Source organism: Saccopteryx leptura, chromosome 10, assembly GCF_036850995.1.
Source record: "Saccopteryx leptura isolate mSacLep1 chromosome 10, mSacLep1_pri_phased_curated, whole genome shotgun sequence".
In the NCBI taxonomy this organism is placed as follows: domain Eukaryota; kingdom Metazoa; phylum Chordata; class Mammalia; order Chiroptera; family Emballonuridae; genus Saccopteryx; species Saccopteryx leptura.
In genome coordinates this window covers 79,411,010-79,428,091 of record NC_089512.1, presented here as the reverse complement: position 1 = coordinate 79,428,091, position 17,082 = coordinate 79,411,010, and the positions used below count along the sequence as shown (strand labels likewise).

Sequence of the window (17,082 nt, the reverse complement as noted above, 5' to 3'; positions counted from 1 at the left end):
GTGAGTTACTTAGTGCAGAAAGAATGATGGTACCAGACAGGCGTGCTAGCACAACTGGCGGAGACCACACCAGCGCATCACTAGAAATACTGGTAACTCCAGGAATTCCTTGTAATCCCCTGCTCCCTAATAGCTATAATTTCAAATAAAAAACCAAACCTACCCTGAAGTACACACTATGCTTCTAAAGGCAGCCCTTCACAAAGCAGTTGATCAAAACAGACCAGGCTGACATGGTGGGAAACAGGGTCCATCCTGTAAACATGCTGGAGGAAGGTGTTTATTGAAAGCACCAGCTTTAGCACTGCTGCTTTGCATGCTGAGATTAGTGATTACTGAATCACTTCCTACAACAGTATCAGTGGAGATATAATTATACCAAACCAGATGACCTCTCTTCTTTCTCAGGTTCAGATAGTTTTCTACCAAGATTTATTTTTTTCTAAAAAGGATTCCCATGAAAATATTGTCATTTCCTTTGCTTTGTCACATGATATTTTGGTAGCGGTTGGAGAGGGTCAGCGCAGTGAATCTGGGAGGAGATACTCAATTAAGTCCCCAATCATTTTTTGTTGCTGGTATACAACTCAGAGTGAATATCAGAAAGAAAAATTAGCAGTGTAAGTCAATGCAAAAAGTCTTAGTTATCGAAGTGGAGACTTAGAACTGATTTCATACCAATTTGTAGCATTGTAGCACTAAACTTAAATTTAACCTGACATTCCCCAATTACCTACTTTTTAGAACATTGAGAGAAGAAATTTATACTAAGGAAGAATTTGAGAGAACTGAGGGAGGACATGGACTTATTAGTGCTGGAGATACAACTGCCAGTCCTGACTCCCACTTCATCCCCCCATGTCCCCCACTTGCGTAAGTCCATCTTTTCATTTAAGACTTGATAACATCCCTAATGACTTAGCAAGGGGAAACTGTTGCCAGTGTAAGGAAGCACAAAAATATCAGGTTAAATGTATCTCATCAATGAGTTTCATCTAACATTTTATTTGTTGTTTAAACTTTTTTTTTTTAACCCCACAGAAATCTATTCCTCAGCATCCTGGTCTTACAAAATGCACAATGAAGACAGGTTTTCACAGGTCAAATAAGGTAGAAAAATCTCAAGTACTAGATTATCTTCCTGGATGTTTGCCCTGGCAGGAGCAAATTAAAGGCTCTGAGTTCCACAGTGAGAGAGAGAGAGAGAGAGAGAGAGAGAGAGAGAGAGAGAGAGAGAGAAATAGAAATTCTATTTTTCAGAAGTGTTTGGCTTGGAACCACTTGTCCTTTGTTCTCGCTATAAAAACCTAGTATCATCATATACATAGAGGTCCATAAAATAGAATTTGAGAAATTCTGAGGCAGCTCTAAGCTTATTATACTAAAAGGTTTTAAACACATAGTAGATTTGAAAAAATAAATAAAACATACAAATACCTCGTGGCTAAGTGGTAGAGTGTCGGCCGGTGTGTGCATGTCCTGGCTTCAGTTCCCAGTCAGGGCACACAGGAGAAAAAACATCTGCTTCTCCACCCCTCCTCCCCCTCCCTTCCTCTTCTGCAGGGATTGCTTGATTGGTTTAAGTGAGTTGGGCCCCGGCGCTGAGGATGGCTTCATGGCTTCCACCTCAGCAACTAAAAATAAATAGCTTACAACAGAGCAATAGCCCCAGATCCTGGTTGGGGTATTTGCAGATGTCTGTCTCTTTGCCTCCCCTGCTCTCACTAAAATTAATAACAACAATAAAAAAACCAAAGTTTTCTCCAGATTAGCTCTTCCTGGGTAGGAAAGCACAGGAGAGAAGAACTGGCCTTTCCCTTCCTCTACTGCATGATAGAATTCCACTAGGAGCTCTCAGTCCCAGCACATCACATGGCTCTGTGGCCATGTCAGTGCTCTCCTGCCTCAGGAGAGGAAGCCCACGTGCCCACAGTCCACCCAGGGTCACATGGTCAAGAGATGGCAGCAAAGGGATTCGAAAGGCCTGTGCTCTTATCACACAGGTGTAATATTTTTTATACTATGCAGATTTTTGGAAAACGAAGCCATTTTGAGACATTTGTCCTATGCTCACAATATTGTTAATGTTTTTCCCTGTTTCTAATTGTCTGCTTAGTGTAATATAATGAAATCATTAAATAGAAATTAATTTGTTCTGTGACTTTATGTTTGTTAGAATATGCCAAAGTAAATCAGTATGTGATTTTGAGAGGTCATGCTTTTTCTAAAATAACAGAACGCTTTTGCCAGGATAGAAAGCTCTATAAAACCAAAACAAGCAGCTCCAGCACCTGAGCTATGAAGTTGTAGTACAGGTTTCTTTAGGTCTAAGAAAGCCAAGAGCAGGAGGGCGTGCAGACCTGGGCACAGTTATAATCAGGGCACAGAACACTACAGAAAACGCAAGCCGTCCTTCCTCTCCCCCCACCCCAGCGTCCTAGACCCAAAGAAACCAGTACTGTAGCCTCTTTCCCCACATATCTAAATTCCCTGAAGAACAGGCCCCAACCTCCCGTGAGACTACCACACAGACATGGCCATTGGAAATCTCCCACTAGCTCACTGCGCGGACTGGGGAAAAGCTTTTTCCAGACAGGGTGGTAGGAGATGCCACAGAGGCAGCTGCCACGGTCTACAAAGACTTGCTGAAAAGGATACAAGCCCTTCAACAGAAAATTCACAAGATCATTACCAAGTGTTTCTTAACTAGGAAGGTGGGGAAGGGTGGAAGTGAGTTTACTTTTAAATGAAAAGTAGAAAAATCTACCATGCTCTTGCACAAAAATAACCCAACTGTGTTTATGCTGAAGTTATAAAAAGGAGAAAGGGAAAAACTTTTCACACCTGCAACAGAATCATTAACAGAAGACAGGACGGTTTGGGTGCGTCAGAATTAAGGGCCACCTGCTGTTCCACGCTGCACTTCCTCAGTCCAGTCTTTGAAAGGAGTGGGAAGAAGCCTGAGGACTTTTCCACTGCCACGAAATCAAGCCGAAGCTCGGTCTGCCAGAAACTGTTTTCTACTCTGGAAGAAATATCATGAAGTACAATTTCTAACAGCTTCATTTTTTATGATTTTTAACTCTTTTTTCCTCCCTTAGGCATTCAGAATGATGTATATTTTAGTGTCTAATTCTCTGTTAGAAACACAAGGTGTATGTTGTAAGATTGTAGTGAAGTCTTTGTGTCTTACTTGGTGTTGATAAATAAAAGACCCAACTGAAGCCTGCACACAGGTGGACCAAGCCTAATTCTCATACTCTCCCCTCTAAATTATTAGATTGTGAGATTAAATATAGAGAATCAAGTATCTTGATATCACTTAATATGCAGTGTACTTACAAAATTTAAAGTACCCTATGTATTTTCAATAAACTAAATATCTACTTTTATTTGATGATTTTAAACTTTTATTTGCTATTTTCAAATATGACTTAGGAAGAAAAATTTCAAGTCTTATACTGTCATGAATTGAACTTCCACATTGCTCCTTATAAAACATCCATGTGAAGGCACAAAGTAAAAAGCTCTTTGAATAGTATGATTAATTCTTATAAAACTGCTAGAGATTACAGATTATTCTCTCCATTTTAAAAGTAGGGACAGTGAGGGAAAGGAACTCCTCTGGGACAGACAGCGAAGAGGCTGGGATCCACATCCCCTCAAAAGTCACACTCACTCCTATGACCAGTGGCAGTTCCCTTGTTTAGGGAACAAGGGAGCAGAAGGTTGCTAAAGTCATGTTATTAAGTACAAAGCCCCTTTGTAATAGGAAAATTAAAACTTGATGCAGTAGTAATTTGACAGGTTGAAATGCTCCGAAGCATTCTTTGGCATTTATTGATGTCAATTTCTATTTCCATCGTTCTTCACAGCTTACAAAGAAGTACCACATTGTCCCTTTCTGACACTATGATATCTGTCATGTTTTATTTGATATTGATGAATTCATTCCATATCTCCGAGTGGCATATTTTACCATGTGTACAATAGCCTTCCACTGTTTCCTAGTTGCTGTGCTTCCCTCATAGGCCTAGATCTTAGCAACCTACACATCAATGTAGCAACCCTCTTGTGCCCACTGCTATAAAAAAAAAAATCAGAAATCTGTTAGTATATGGAGAGATGGCAGCCCAAAATCTCCAGGGAAAGAGAAACGTTTTGTTGAGTTGAGTTCCTCCAGTCTTGCAAGGCAGCAGCAACTGTCCTGGCAATAGGCATGAAGCCAACAGTCCCATGATACTTCAGTTCTGCCAGCGCCACCCGTCAGCACATGCAGACAGTGCAAGATGTCAACAGACCGCTTTCTGTTCCATCTACCGCATCTAGGGACAGTAGGCCAAATCCTGGTTGGCTTTCTTTCCTCAAACTTGCTCAGAAAAGGCATTAGCTTCTTCTTTTCTTCTCTATAAATGTGTGTGTGTGGGGGGGGGGGTAAAAATAGAAAATTAAAATCAAAGTAAATATTGAAGAGGGTTTCTCTCTTTTAGAAGAGATCCTATGAATGACTACTTTCCACTGTGCCCCATTGAAGGAAAAATAGGAGGTAGTCCTGTATCTCTCACACGTCTCATATTAAGTGTCCCCTTCAATACAAGCAGGTGAACAGTAAAATATCTAGAAGAACTGGGGGAAGAGTATTGTTTTGGTGGTGCTTTGTCAAGATCATCTACTAAGTGTGACTGATCGTGTCCCTCAATAAAATGAGACAGACCTATATGCTCCACAGACTTGAACAGGGGGTCCACCAACTCCCTCAGGACTTACCAACAATCACATCGAAGGCTCAAATGTCCCATGTTGCCTCACTCTTTTCAAAATCTGACAGTATCTAAGTTGCAAACCCAACTGATGAAATGACGCTAACATCCCCTCCTTCCCAAACATGCCTTCAACACCAAGCCCAACATTGTACAAACACTCTCAGAAGAAAAAAAAAACTTTTCCTTTTGGGACCCACACCCTGATCCTCATCAAATAGTGCTTTGCTCTTTAAAAATAATCAACTTTGTATTTTACAATAGTTTTAAATCTATGAAAGAAAATTGTGAAGTGAGGACGGAGTTTCCATATACCCTGCCCACATCCAGTTTCCCTGTTACTACATATCCATGTATGTGGTTAGTTGTCACAATTACTGGATTACCACTGATACGTTGTTATAAACCGCAGTCCATTGTTTATTCAGATTTCTTTAGTTTTTAATACCTTTTCCCTGTCCTAAGGTCCAATCCAGGACACCGCATTTAACACAGACTCATCATGTTTCCTAAGTCTCCCATTGGGTGCGACAGTTCAGCAGAATTCCCTTGTTTCTGATGGCCACAATTATTTGGAGAAGTAGCAGTCAGATATTTTGTAGACTCTCCCTCAGCTGATTTTGTCTGATGTCTTTGTGTACTATGTTCCTCCTGACTAGACTTGGGTTATGACTCTCTGGGGGGAAAACCACAAAGGTAAAAAGTGCCATTCTCATGACATCGAGTCAAGGGCACATACTACCAATATGACTTATTACTGTTGATGTTAATCTTGATCATCTGGCTGAGGCAGTGTTTTTATGGTTTCTGCACTCTGAAGTTACTCTTTTACTGGCTTTTCAAATAGTTCTCTTCGGAACGTACTATGCATGCAGCCCAATTAAGAAGAGGGGAGGAATGTACCACCTCCTTGGGGCACAGTGTTCACCTAAATTACCTGCAATTCTTCTCAACAGATTTTCCCATCTTCTCCCATCTATTTATATATTCAGTCATTTCTTTATGTTCATACTCACAGATACTTTATATTTGGGGTTATAAACAATACTACTTTATTTGATTGCTCAAAGTGATCCATCTTTGGCTACTAGGAGCTCTCTGAGTTGGTTCCCATGTCCTTCTAATATATTCCCATTATTGTGGATCTATTTTGTTTTGTTTTGTTTTTTGAGCACTTTCTTATACCTTGGCACTACAAGATGCTCCAAGACTATCTAGTATAATTCTTGCCCCACACCAAGAAACAGCCATTTCTTCAACAAGCTCTAGCTCCTTTTTAGCAGAAATGGCATTAGAAATGAAAAATGGGGGCATTAGATATCCTTACTGCTCACAGGACTCACTGCTTCTAGACCCTCTCAGCTGACAGAGCAAGGAAACACGTGGCTATATTCTAAACCCTGCATGTGCACACATCTGTCAATATCTCTATGTAATCATCATTATCTATATCAAGCTAAATAGTATTGGATGTCTCCAATCTTAATTATTTACCACATGGCTTATTCTAGCCTTCTCCCCTTGCTTATCTGTTACTTCCTACTTCAACAGTGAGAAATCTGGCTCCCACTACTCATTTACTTGATTGTTCAATTACTGTATATATATGTAGTAGTTTCAGAATTGTTAACCTATAACCCCATGATAAACAACTTTATCAGCTGGAGGATACAGTGCTTACGTACAGCTTTTGTTGTCTGTAGTCTTACAGACTCCATCCATTTCCAAAGTCACTCAGTGACACCTTTTTCCCATCTGCCTTTAGTCAGATGGTTTCATACCTTTGTATTATAGCTAGATTCCATCCTGGTATTTCCCTGACCTCCTAAAGAACTGTTTAAAATTTGCACTCATTAAGGTTCTCTCTTTGAGATGTAAAGTACTATGGGTTTTGATAAATGTAGAGTGTCCTGTATCTGTCATTATTACAACAGAATATAAAATAATTTCATCTCCCTAAAAAAATCCCCTGTACTTTCCCTACTGAACCTCCCCCCTAAACCTCTGGTAACCACTGCTGTATTTACACCCCTATGGATTTATCTTTACTAGAACACATGTAATCTGAATTAGACAGTAGGTTGCCTTTTCAGACTGGCTTCTCTCCTTGACAATGTGCATTTAACATTCATCCATGCATTTTCACATAGCTCAATCCTTTTTCTTGCTGAAGAATGTTCCATTGTCCGTTGTACTAGTTTGTTTACTTCTCCACCTACTAAGGATCTCTTGTTTGTTTCCAGTTGGGGCCATTATAAGTAATGCTTCTGTAAAGATTCCTCTGCAGGTTTTTCTGTGGATACATTTTCAACTCAGTTGAATAAATAAATACCTAGGCATCTGATTGATAAATTGCATGGTAAAACTATGTTCAGCTTTATAAGATAGTGCACAATTGTATTCCAAAATAGCAGTGCCATTTTATACTCTCACAAGCAAGGAGTGCAAGTTTTTGTTGCTCCACATCTCTCTAGTAATGATTTTGTTAATTTCTGGCTATTCTAACAGGTGTGTTGGTGGTATCTCGTTTTCATTTGCAACTCTCTACTGACATCTAATATTGAGTTTCTTTTCATTTGTGCATTTTTTCCACCAGCATATTTTTAGTAAGGTTATTTTTTCCAGTCTTTTGCTCATTTTAAAATTAACTTGTTTGTTTCTTACTGTTGAATTGTTTAGGTTCCTTCTATATGTAGATATAAGTCCTTTCTCATACTCTGTTTTGCCTTCTCCCAGTCTGTGTCCTACTCTTTCATTCTCCTAATGGTGTTGTTTGCAGAGCAGACATTTTTTAATTTAATTAAAAAGTCCAGCCTACTAGTTTTTCTTTGATAGGTTTTGCCTTTAGTGTTGTAGCTGCAATCACATCAGCAGACCCAAGATCATATAGCTTTCCTCCTATCTTTTTTTCTCATAATTTTATAGTTTTCATTTTATATTTAAGTCTATCTTTTATTTGAGTTAATTTTATTTGGTATGTGCAAGGTCTATGTCTAGGTTCACATTTCTGTATTTGGAAGTCCAATCGTTTCTGCACCATCTGTTGACAAGAAAGGTCTCCATTGACCTGCCTATATATACCTTTCTCAAAGGTCAACTGACTGAATTTGCATGAGTTCATCAACTATTTTTAAGAAATGATCAGCACTGGTGAAAATCCAAGAAAAGGGGGAGGTTCACCTTTAAGCCAAGAGCAGCATGACAATGTCAGGTCATTGGTATCACTATTGTGCATGCAGTCAGACCAAGAGTGTGGAAAGGGTCCTAATGGAGCTCAGCGGTGGACAGAATGTTCTGCATCTCCTAACTGACTTATAATCACTGATTAATGCTCTGCTAGTATAGGTGGGCCTCATTAGCTCTGGTAGCAGGAGAGACATTAGATTCATAATGTTAAGGGTGGGAACAGAAATTAGAGCAGATAGGTGGTGGAAGGGGTGAAAAATGCCCTGCCTCCCAACATTATAAATGGGCTATGTGATCTTTTTTTTTTTTTTAACAAACATGACCATCTCTTCATTTTCTCCCTATATTCTATTCTCCCTCAAATCAGGAGGCACAAAAGATTGAAATGCCATTGGGAACTTCTTTTCCAGTGCTGTCTAATATATATTTCTTATTAAAGCCATGTGATTATTTTGTCTTTAACAAGTTCATGTCTACATAGAACTTAGGCATATTTTATAAAAAGTAAAGGAGACTGTGAGAGCCTGCTGAAATCAGGCAAACCAAGATAAGGTCAAAGCAGCTCTTTAAAACATTTTTTGTCTTTCAGAGGGGTCTGTGGAGGACCCGGTGGTGTGGACTGAGCTTTGATGCGTTCCCATGTCTCTTCCTGCATGCTCACCAATGATGGCCAGGGAACACAAAACAAAAGCCTCTCACTGTAGTCAGCCTAGAAAATGTGAACCCCCCAATGTCAAATTAGAATCAACATATCATAATCCTGTCAATAAATTGATTCATAAAGTGGGAAGAAAGATGGATGAGATCACTATGAATAATACAGAATTCAGGCTGGTGAGGCTAACGTTCAGCTAAGGGATTCTACCCTGAGCACCACAGTCTGTAAGCATTCTTTTCTTTAGGCCATGCTCGAGAAGACTTCTGAATTATTTTATTACCAGTGCCCTCAGAAGCCTTTGCGTATTTTCTATAACTCGTTGCAAAGTAAAATAGTGAATGCAGAATTTGATCCGATCTTCATGTTAATCAGCCTTTGGTCTGTAGAGCATTTGTGATCACTTACAAGAATGGCATGAACCCCAATGAACCACCAGCCCTGCCCATTGCATTCCCCAGCTCATGCACAAAGCCAGAACCACCCAACAACAAGCAGCACATAAATTTCATAAACAGATTTATGGTCCTATTTCAATACAAATCACAGTCTGTTAAGAATAATGCACTCTGGTCCAGGTTCTGACATTCAAAAATGCTGATTTAAGAAGAGATTTCTGTTCCTAATTTATTTTTTTATTATTATTATTATTATGTTTTTTTTTGTATTTTTCTGAAGCTGGAAACGGGGAGAGACAGACAGACTCCCGCATGCGCCCGACCGGGACCCACCCGGCACGCCCACCAGGGGGCGATGCTCTGCCCCTCCGGGGCGTCACTCTGTTGCAACCAGAGCCACTCTAGCGCCTGGGGCAGAGGCCAAGGAGCCATCCCCAGTGCCCGGCCATCTTTGCTCCAATGGAGCCTCGCTGCGGGAGGGGAAGAGAGAGACAGAGAGGAAAGAGAGGGGGGGGGGGTGGAGAAGCAGATGGGCGCTTCTCCTGTGTGCCCTGGCCGGGAATCGAACCCAGGACTTCTGCATGTCAGGCCGACGCTCTACCACTGAGCCAACTGGCCAGGGCCTCTGTTCCTAATTTAATTCATTCATTTGCATGTCTCTCCCCTAAGCGTGATGTAATTCAGGCTCACTGATTATAGCTGGTAATCACTCTGTTTTGTGGTTCAAATTACAATTCTACATTTTTATTTAGGGGATTTTATATATTATAGCTCTGGGGTGAATGCTTATAAAATGATAATGAAAAGAGAGGCTGTTCAAAGTGACCCATGAAAAGATCATATATTTTCAAAATGATGTATTACAGGCATCCCAGAATTCAAGCACAGTTTCTGTAACTAATGACATTACCTTGTCCATTTACACCATTTCTCAGCAGTTTTCTGGTTTCAAGATTCCACAATCCTCTGAGTGTCAGACTGTCACAGGCATCTATGCAAGCTAAGGGATCTTGACAATTTAATGTTGTTGTTTCTTTTACCATTATTACTTTAAAGGGAACAGGACTCAATTCCCTCACATTTAGGTATTTCCACTGGGTTCCTAGCTCTCTCCTCTTCTATCTTACTTTTTACTTGATAAAAACGAACACATTATACTGTTAGATGCTGGCATGCTCCTACCACATATATCCTACCACGTTTTTAATTGAAAGAGTGGCTCGATTTTGTAAAGTTCAACAAGGCAAGGAGATTAAATTGGATTCAAGGTGTATAAATTTTCTTCCAGAAGATTCCTTTTATTTTGCAGCTCCCCTCAAACATGAGATCCTTAATGAGCAATACAAATGTTGGACACATACACAGATTTTATAGTTTTAGATGGGAAGTTAAGAATTGCCTTCATTATCCTTCCAATTTTGACAGAAACTATTTTTATAAAGAAACCGATCTAGCAACTTCCAAAAATCTCTAAATTACATCACAATACTACCATACTATGATGAAAAACACTGTACCTATTTCTGTTGAAGACAAACTCACAGGTTTTCATTGAACAGGGATGCAAACTTCTCAGGAAAAGAAATCATAATATGCCGCTAGTGTGCTTAAGAAAGCAGAATTTCAAAAAGAGATATTTCTGGGCTACCTCTCACAAAGCAATTTCTTTTTAGCTGCAGGGCATCTTAGTAGATGTTAAAAATAAATTATGCATCTATTCATTGAAAAAGAGGGACAATAATGTGAGCTCTGTAGCTCTCTGTGTTTCAGTAAAAGTCAGAAACAAGCTATGGCCTGTGAATAAAGTTGACTCACTTAGAGAACGCCAGAACTGCTCTCCTAGCTAAGTTTTTGAAGGCCAGCCTGAGACAGCCCCTACCTACAAAATTGCAGAGGAATTACTCTCAATTACAGGCTTCTTTCCGTCTGCTATAAAGTAGAGTTGGTGATGAGTTCTGACCTTTCTCCTCTATTAAGTCAAAGAAATGAAGGGGAAATAAGTTTGACAGGTGTTTACCCTAAAAGCTATAAAAGCTGGAGATGGGGATGAAGACTAAAAAAGAAGCATCCATCTACTCAACAAGATCTCAGGTTTGGGGTTTTATTTATAATTTTTTTTGGAGGGGGGTGGATTTTCAACTTATTTTTAAAAGTCCTTTCAGTGAATAAATTGCATGTGGCCATACAATTTTGCTTAAAGTCACTTCTTTGATGTTTTAATTTGACTATCATTTACTGAAATCTTTCCACAATCAATCATTCAGGACTTTAGTTTCATACTCTGGGGAAATTTTGCTGAATTCTAAAATTCTGCTCTTCCCCATTCTTTCCCTTTGTAAACAGATGACAAATGACTACAGAAGAATGACCTTTCTGGATCCCTGTCATTGGATGCTTTATTGCAAGACACGGTTTGTAAACACCAGCCGCGACATTTTACCTATTCAGGTAGTCATTTCTGAATTGACAGAATTTGGATTGTGATTGGGTTTCGTTGAATGTAAATATTTTAGAAATGACACGAAGAGTTTTCCAGCTCTCTGACACGTACCCACGGTTTTCCACTTCAAAAGAATAACGACTTTGCCAAGGACTGAAAAAGTTGTTTTGATGAAAGTTAAAGTCTATAGCATTCCATATTCTTGGGAGTTGTTCAATTAAGTTTCTCATAATCCAGCACTTGTTCAGCAAACCCGCTAATCAGAGGTGGAAGCCAAGTCTGTAATGAGCTATACCAGCGCTGTCAATGTCAGGGAGGAAAAGAAGGACCTGAATCAGCTGCTTTGCAGTGGGAAAAACCTACCTTGAGAATAATGAACGATTCTGAAACATCATGCAGAAGCAAAAGAGTCAAAATACAACAATCCTACACAGAACTGCAAACAATGCTTGGAAATTCTAACTGACTGATGATATCCCTGAGCCAAAATCATGTCCCATATTCTCCTCTCGCTCTGTTATTTCTGTTTCCTTTAGAGAAGTCAGACCTGCTTTTCTGAGATAAACGTGATAGTTTGTTCAGAAGTGATGAAATATCTAATGGCCAGAAAGTGAGTAGGACTAAACTAGAAATAAAGAAAAGCTAAGAGAAAAAAAAATGGTGAGAAGAGGTGGAAGATGATATACACACAACTCTAAAAGAGGCAAAGACATTTGCAGTAAAAATATTAAGAGGGATTTTGAAGTTTATTTTTTTTGTTATTGTTGCAAGGCCCTGCCTTGGTAGCTAGGGAAATCTCACTGGATTTGTTTTCTTCCCTGGAGATAGAGTCTTCCTGATACATCTTTGCCAGCTTCAGTGAAGTGGCCCTGGCAGATGGGTTCAGTGGATAGAGTATCGGCCCAGCATATGAATGTCCGGGGTTGATCCATGGTCAGGGCACACAAGAGAAGTGATCATCTACTTCTCTCCCTTTCCTCTCATTCTTCTCTCTCTCCCCTCTCCCATAGCCAGTGACTCAGTTGGTTCCAGTGTCAGCCCGAGCACTAGAAATAGTTCAGTTGACTTGAGCATCTGCTTCAGATGGGTTGTTGGGTGATCCCAGGCAGGGCACATGCAGGAGGAGTCTATACTCCCTCCTCTCAATTAAAAAAAATTAGTTAAAAACCAAAACCTTGATATTATTTAAAACTAATATGCTATGGCCAGTTGGCTCAGTGGATAAAGCATCAGCCCAGCATGTGGACGTCCTGGGTTCGATTCCAGGTCAGGGCACACAAAAGAAGTGACCATCTTCTTCTCTCCCCTCCCTCTTCTCTTTCCCTCTCTCTTCTCTCCTGCTTTTCCTCCCACAGCCGGTGGCTCCATTGGCTTGAATGTTGGCCCTGGGCACTGAGGATAGCTTGGTTGATTTGAACAATTGCCCAAGACAGGGGTTGCTAGGTAGATCCTAGTCCAGGCGCATGTAGCAGTCTGTCTCTCTATCTCCCCTCCTCTCACTTAAAAACAAACAAACAAAAAATCACACACTAATATAGTGAGAAGAAACCAACCAAAAAACCTGCTATAAATAAAGGTAATAGACAGGCAAAAGTTGAGTGGGTCTGAAGGATAGGTGTGTAGTAAGTAGAGTCTCTCAGAAGACCCTAAAGCACACAGACAAATAAAGATATAAATCTGGGACTCTGTAGAGAAGCTAGAGCTGGAGACACGGGATTGTGACAAGTGCTTCTCATGAAAGCCAGCAGAGAACATGCCTTCTAAGTGGATGTGCAGGTCCCATTCCATGACCTAACTGATCAGTGTTACTTACTCACCCCATGAATAATCAGCAGAGGCTGGGTGAGGCCATCTAGGGCATTGAGGAAGAGGGAGACGAAGTGGAACTCTGTGAAAAACCAACAGAGTAAGCAACGTTCTTTTTTCTTTTCTCCTTACAGGAAAAGGCCAAGAAAGCCTGTCTTCATACAGAGGGAAGGAAAAGTAGGGAACATGAGAGAGACAAGGCAGAGAGAGAACAAGGGACCCAGAGTCATGGCCTGTGTTCATCTGATGGTTTTCCAGATATTGGCTCCAGCTCTCCATGAAGTCCATTTTGAATTCTTGTCTTTGGATCCTTAGGGATGTCCTAGCGATACATTCCATGGAGGTATCAAGTGTGGTCTGGTGGGGGCTAGAAGTAGCAGTCTCTTGAGCATAGTGTCTTCCCACATAAAAATCTTAGAGTTGCCAGTAAGGTGCCTCCACCTTATCTGATTAAATTAGGTTGGTTGACTTTCCTTTAATTCCACTCAACTGAGAACATTTAGAGGGCTATCTAGAGAGACGTTAAAGACTGTTTCGATGATAAAGAGGGGGCTGACTGGCCGGTTGGCTCAGCGGTAGAGCGTCGGCCTGGCGTGCGGGGGACCCGGGTTCGATTCCCGGCCAGGGCACATAGGAGAAGCGCCCATTTGCTTCTCCACCCCCCCTTCCTCTCTGTCTCTCTCTTCCCCTCCCACAGCCAAGGCTCCATTGGAGCAAAGATGACCCGGGTGCTGGGGATGGCTCTTTGGCCTCTGCCCCAGGCGCTAGAGTGGCTCTGGTCACGGCAGAGCGACGCCCCGGAGGGGCAGAGCATCGCCCCCTGGTGGCATGCGGGAGTCTGTCTGACTGTCTCTCCCTGTTTCCAGCTTCAGAAAAATACCAAAAAAAAAAAAAAAAAAAAAAAAAAAAAAAGAGGGGGCTGAAAAGGAGAGCAGGAGATGAAAAACAGCATGTACCATGCATCTTTACACACAAGAGCAAATGGAGAGCATTCTGGGAACAGTGAAAAACCAGAACAATTCTGGATATTTTGAAAATAACTATAACAAATGAGGGGTTTTGGCTCCTAGAAACTTCATGACACTTTTGACTTGCAAATCCCTCTGCTCCAGGGCAAACACCAGCCTGCATCTTCCATCAGGCTCTGGAAGGCTTAAACCTCCTTGGCCTCAGTCCTGGTGGGAAGGGCCTGGTGGAAACAGAAATCTACCTTGAGAAAAGGTCTGTTTGGCATCAGTGCCTTCACCCGATTCCCTGTCCTCGCTACTCAAAGCACGGTTTCCACAGCAGCAGTGCTAGCATCATCCGGGAGCCAGGCGGGAACCAGCATCTCAGGTCTCACTCTGGGAACAGTGAATCAGAACATGCGTTTTCCCACGTACCCCTGGTAATTTGTATGTACAATCAAGTTTGAGATTGTTTTGTTCTTGAGAGTCTGGGATTCATCCTCTCCTACTAAACTGACCAAGCTTCTGACCACATTACTGACTTTATACTATAGGATCTGTGCCCTAAAAATTTCCACATGCTTTTCTTATTCACAACCTGTCACATTCAAGAGTAATCTGCCTTCCACTTGCTCGAATAGTGTTATCACCACGTCTTTACAGTTTCTCTGCTTCTCTATCCTATACTTTCTTATTTAAACAAACAAACAAACACCCAACAACAGGTTTTAATTTAATGGCCAGCTCTGATCAATTTAGAGGATGCCCTTGTTGAGAGGATTCTATAGCTATGTACATTGCTAAGTGAATGAGACTGACAAGTTCAATAAGCCACAGGGGAGTAGTGGCATAGGTCACATATTTGCCATCTTTAGTCCACATGCTGCTTACCTATGTGGGACTTCAATCTGGGTATACCTGTCTCTGCTTGACCTTACCCTCTACCTCTGAGTCCTAACTCCATACAGTCTTGCATGAGTCTCAGACCACTCATGAAAGAAGAACTAACAGGAATAACTGGTTACACGAATTATGCCTCATTTTGACTTCTGCTACCATAACCAACAAAGAAGTTTTTCAAGTAACTGTTCATATTTGTGTGAATTCTACAAAAATTGAATGGCACAAGTTCCTTCTGAAGTGACTGGTTGATCACTGTCAGTGCCAATGAAATAATACTACCTGTGTTTTAAAATCATTCATTCTAAATAACACTGGGGTAGGATGATCACAAAGGAAAAGCATATGACATTTTACATAACAGAATTGCAAGTACCAGATTGCACATAACAGGAAAACGAAGACTTCTCAAAGTTTAAAATCTAAATCATGAGGAGTATAATTCACAATATATACTTTAAAAACATGAACACTTAGAATACACTTAGGCACTTTACAGGGATTACCATAATCTTATCAAGCCTAAATGCAGGAATGAGTATAACCACTGAGCAGACAAGGAAGCTCAGCTTTGGGAAACACACCTGCTTAGCCACACACTGTGGAACAGAGCTGCTTGTGTGCCCTGAGGTCTCCAGGGATCCTGAGACCCAGTTTTCAGGCTACAAAGGCCTCAGCACAGATCTCCATAGGCGATCAGAGGAGTAGACAATTAGATTACACATCAAATTCCTAGTAATATTCTGCAAAGTGATAATAAATTTCTCAAGATCCTTAACTTACATCATACCTGCAAAGTGCCTTTTGTCATGTAAGGTGTCATGCACAGGCTTGGGGGTTAGGACATGCATGTCTCTGGGGTGCCATTATTCTGTCTACCACAGTGGGTCAGCTATCACACACATGCAAAACGAAAGAGGCAGCTGCCTGAGACATGTGACCTCCAGGATGTTCTCAGGCCAGGTGTTAATGCTCAACTGGCCTCGGCTGTGACATAAATGAGATGGAATTTCACCCCATCCATAGCTGTAGCATGGCATATATGTGCATGCGTGTGTTATACATGGCATCTACACGTAAGTATGGTATCACATACTATATACAGTAAACATCTTATTTCTAAAAAAATACATGAAGCAGAATTACATCAGTCTCATTCCCTTAAATTCTGTTATGCTTCTGAGTCAGCAAAAAACTAAAATGTGTTCTGGCTCAGGTGCTCGGGGTGCTCGGGACCACAGATGAGTCAACACCCTCGCAGAGCCCAACATACATGAGGGCCATCTATCATGGATATTACTGCCAAACAAACAAAAAAACTACTTATTAAGTCAGCAATTCTTATAGTATGGTGCATAGTCCATTCACTAAATCAAACTATTTTTATTTAAAAAACAATGTATTTACCTAGTGTACATTTAAGAAAATATACCCAGCATATCAGAGTCATGATTGTATGAAAGCCATAAGCTTACCACTACAGTAGCCACTAGCCACATGAGGCTCTTAAGGGCCTGAAATGGGACTAGTCCAAACTAAGATGTGCTTTAGTGTAAAATACAAGATTATCAAGGCTTAGCATGAAAAAAGGTATGCAAGACATCTCACTTAAAACATTTTGTATTAATTACATTTTTAAATGATAATAGGATACCTTGGGTTAAATAAAATATGTTATTATAATTATGCTTACCTGCTTATTTTTTCTTCTTTACCAGAAAATTTTATATTTGCCTTGCACTGTGTTTTAATTAAATAGTACTGGCTTAGAACAATGCCAACATACTACATTAGTTAAAACAAAGTTAGTTAAGCTAAAGTAAATAATAATAGAGTTTGCATAAAGATAACACAAATATCTTGAAGCTGAACAGTTAGTACCTGATGTTTGCTAACTACGAAGCACCCTGGGAAAACAAAATCGAGCTTTTGAATATTTTCTGGGAATGAGATCTTAGTTGTTTTGAGGTTTTTAGTCCAATGCCAGATA

The 17,082-nt window shown here is 40.5% G+C and overlaps 1 protein-coding gene and 1 non-coding gene across 2 annotated transcripts in view; both read right to left on the bottom strand.

Annotated features, from left to right (window-relative positions):
- FHIT (fragile histidine triad diadenosine triphosphatase) overlaps nucleotides 1-17,082 on the bottom strand; it is a 1,908,162-nt gene that overhangs the window by 568,712 nt on the left and 1,322,368 nt on the right. The window lies entirely within an intron of this gene.
- On the bottom strand, nucleotides 9,547-9,622 carry TRNAV-GAC (transfer RNA valine (anticodon GAC)). Its single transcript has one exon. It is a non-coding gene; the product is annotated as a tRNA-Val (tRNA).